The sequence below is a fragment of the Chelonia mydas genome, chromosome 2 (genome assembly GCF_015237465.2).
Source record: "Chelonia mydas isolate rCheMyd1 chromosome 2, rCheMyd1.pri.v2, whole genome shotgun sequence".
NCBI classification, from domain to species: domain Eukaryota; kingdom Metazoa; phylum Chordata; order Testudines; family Cheloniidae; genus Chelonia; species Chelonia mydas.
Window position 1 is genome coordinate 115,660,318 of NC_057850.1, and position 4,000 is coordinate 115,664,317.

The 4,000-nt window shown below is 43.6% G+C and overlaps 1 long non-coding RNA gene across 1 annotated transcript; it reads right to left on the reverse strand.

Annotated features, from left to right (window-relative positions):
* Positions 1 to 1,046: 1,046 nt before the first annotated feature.
* On the reverse strand, positions 1,047 to 3,796 carry LOC122464288. Its single transcript, XR_006288226.1, has 3 exons — positions 3,761 to 3,796; positions 2,941 to 2,999; positions 1,047 to 2,218 (listed from the first exon to the last, which is right to left on the reverse strand). It is a non-coding gene; the product is annotated as an uncharacterized LOC122464288 (long non-coding RNA).
* Between the last annotated feature and the right edge of the window lie 204 nt (positions 3,797 to 4,000).

Below are 4,000 nucleotides of genomic sequence, written 5' to 3' on the forward strand. Positions count from 1 at the left end.
AATCTATGGCAGCAGGTTAACAGGCAGCAGGTTTAAAACAAACAAAAGTATTTTTTCACACAACACACAGTCAACCTGTGGAACTCCTTGCCACAGGATGCTGTGATGGCCAAGTCTATAATAGGTCAAAAAAGAACTAGATAAGTTCATGGAGGATAGGTCCATCAATGGCTATTAGCCAGGATGGACAGGGATGGTGTCCCTAGCTTTTGTTTTCCAGAAGCTGGGAATGGGTGACAGGGCATGGATCACTCGGTGATTCCTGTTCTGTTCATTCTCTCTGGGGCATCTGGCATTAGCCACTGTCAGAAGACAGGATACTGGGCTACACGGACCTTTGATCTGACCCAGTATGGCTGTTCTTATGTTCTTAAGTGGTTAAACAAACAAAAACAAAAAATCCCAACAAAACACACAAACACAGATGTAGGATAAGAGCAGTGGGCTGCGTGTATTATACTACTTTACCTAATAGTAGCTGGCAATGGGCTGACTGCGTGGGAGTCCTGACCCTGAAGCACACTTTGAGATTAAGGGCTTGTCTACATGGCGCCATAGTCCAGTCTGTGAGGATGTGAATTGCAGAGCACTTTAATTGTCCTGTGTAGACCCTGCTGAAGTGAACTCAAACGGTACACAGATGTAGTTCTGAAATCAATCTTTCTTTTCCTTACCTCCACTATAAACTACTGTGTGTTCATGTAAACATGTGCTCTAAATGAAGAATATATTTAAACATTTTAGCAATTTACAATTTATCTTAAGGATACCATAGAGCTACCTGAGTACTTCTGTGTGCTTAACTACTTGTGCAACTTATCCATAAAATGTAGCTGTGTGAAAGTATATAAAAGCATAATGGGGATAATGAAAGAAGATTCATAAAGGAATTATTTATTGAAAAGAGACATGATTAACACAAAAACAGTGAAATAAAAACATTTGCAATCATATCCATGTTACCGAATTACACAGGAATCAGTACTTATGATTATCCTACTTTGGCGGCAAACATCTGTTAATGTAGTTTTCTGTTTCTGAGTTTTCATATTGAGTTCTCTGGTTTAAGCAGTAGCCATGTCTTCCTGCTGAGATCTGACTTTTTTCCTTTCCCTAAATACGCTCGTTTTGCTGTGGTGTGTGTTCCTCAGCTTTGTGGGAGTGAGGTGGGCCATGTCTGCATTTTCTATCCCAAATTCTTTCCTCACTGTGAGAAGTTCCCTCAAGAGGGCTCGGGTAACCAAATTCAGATTACAGAACAATAAAATCCTGTTCCCCCAATATGAGAATTCCTGCTGCCCTCTGGCCAGCCTCCATGTGCCCTAATTTCCAACATTGGCAAGTGTGACGTAAAGATACCACTATGTTCTCAGTGGAATAATGTAACTTCTCTTGATGTCTTAAAGTAGTTTAGGCTTTCCCCAGTTGTGGAATTTCTAAGGTGCGCAGCTTCCTACGCTAACCTCTTCATAACCTACAGGTTCTGCAGGGATAGAGTCCTGGGCTCCTGCTCAACTCTTGCCTCAGCTCATGTGCACCTTCAATCCATTTATCACACTGCAGCTAAGATGCCCAAAATAGGAAAATGTCAGTTTGAAAGCTAAAAGTTTCAGAAACAAAACAGTAACTGAAAACAGCAGGTTAAAATGGAAATCATCATACAACCTTAACTATAGTATGTCACGTATGTTTGACCCATTACATTTTAATTCAGCACAACTGAATTCAATAGGTGTGTTGCCACTGAATTCCATGGATGCGAGATCAGGCTCTAGTACAGAAGAGAGGAAGTACAGGAGTTGGCTTGAGAGTAAAATGAGACTTTTCTGTATCAAAGGATAATTCCCCCTGGATTTCCCTTCTGGTTGGGCTGCAACAGTAGATATGCTCCTTGAGTACAGGATGTACAGTGCATACACAACTACTGGCATTCATGGTTGGGTCCAAAATCAGCACTCCTTAAAAATATGAGGTGCTGATAGAAGTGAAAGTCCTATTTTAGTTTTTAGAGTTACCTCATTTTATCTCTGCAGATGCTCTTCCTTATTCAGGCAGAATATGGGAGAACCATTGCCAGTTTCCAGTAAACAATGCCATAGCAGGCAGTGGGGGCAGCATTTGTTGCTGAAGATTTCAATCTTCGCCTGACAGTCTGTGAGCAGCTCCAGAGCCATAAGGGTAGAGGAAGCCTCTGATGGCCCAGATAGAACTCACCAACCTGCACAAATAGTGGAGCGTGTGTAAAGGGCTGCTGTCCTTGTGCTCTAGAAGATGAACATTAATTGGGGGGAGAGGGGGAGGGGTAAGGCCAGTCTGAACGAGATCATCAGTTTGCCAGAACTGATTCTCTCTCCTCCAGAGAAGAAACACTAAGAACATTCCAAATGTCTTTATTTGGGAAGGACAGTCCCTTTTTTTATTTAGCAAAATCTTTCCCCCACCACTCCTCTCCCCAAACTCCCCTATTTCAGTGTATTTCAACAGAGTTAAAATGCACATCCCCATTTATTGTTAGATATAGGCAGGTATCCCAGCAGTTATAGAGGTAGCACTCAGGAAGAGTGGCATTGAAAGCCACAATGAGGTCAAGTAGAATGAAGAGGGAGATCCCTAATCAGAGCCAAGAGGCAGCTCATTAACCACCCAAGAAAGGAAAGTTTCACTAAGGTGGAAAGGTTCCAGAATGAAATTGATCGGAGAGGCTGTGTAAATGTGAGGAAATAGCTTTCCCCAAACCTCTGAGGGAAGAGAAGTGGAAGAGAGGATGACGATAAACAACGGAGCAAGGTTCAAGTGAGGGATTTTTCAGAAGAGGTTGATAGCCCAAATAAGATTTTTTTGTTTAACTTTCTATCAGACAGCTAAACAATTTAAGAGTAGAGGCCAAAATTATCAAGCCTGGATTTCTAAAGTTAGACTTCTAACTTTATATTTATGCACCTTGTTATAAACGATTGATTTTTCAGACATGCTGAGTGCCCTCTTGGAGTCAATGGAAACTGCAGGAGAGATGAAAGAAAGGATGATTCACCAGGTGGAAAAAAATAGTTGTCAGGCTACCCAGGTCCTTTGGTTTGTTTCTCCTCAGGCTTTTCAGAGATCAATGTCCATAATCATAACTCATCTTACATTGCTAGAAGATAAAAAAAAATCTCTAGCATGAGTTATTATTGCAGGCCTGCAGTGACTGGGTGCCAACTTCCCTTTACTCCAAGGTAACTCTGCTTCTGTCTCTCAACCACACACTCTTGTAGATCTTTCCTTCCTGTTAAGAAACCAGACTGGCCTTATCATAGGGTCTACTCAATGCTAGGGTCTTCTATTCCTAGCAACTCTCGGAATTAGCTCCTTCCAGGTCTGGGGCCCCCTTCTGCTACTCATTCTACTGCTGCGCTCTTTCTGTCTCTGCTACTCCAGGTGCTCCTTCTTTGTGGCTTGGCCTTCCAAGCTGGGTCACTATACATTTTTTCCCCCTTCCTGGGTATCAAAGTCTTTGTTCACTAGCAGTCTCAGGCAGTCATCCCATTCTCTGCCTCACAGTGCCACCCCCTCAGTGGCTGGTAGGGGAACCCAGGCCGCACCCTCTATGCTAGATTCCAGCTCAGGGATCCTCTAGTGAGCAGCCAAAGTCTGTTCCCTCCTGGACTTTACTGCCTTTCTTGAGCCCTTTCCTTATCGCCTGGCTGTCCCCTGCTCTCTGGGTTTGCCAGCCTCCCAATGAGTAACTGCAGGCAACTTTCCCCTGTAGCCCCAAACATACCTCCCTTCTTCCAGGTAGTGACTACAGACTACTTCCCTGCAGCCCTCTCAGCTATCAGCTTCCTGGCTTTATAACACCTATGCATCTCGTTCCTCCTCAGTGGGGTTCCCTCATTCAGTGGGGATTACTCAAGCCACCTGATTCCTTGTCAGCTGTGGCCTGTCTGGTTGATTGGCCACCTTCTGAGCCTACATTAACCCTTTCAGAGCAAATGTGGGGTGAATACCACATCACAGGCCT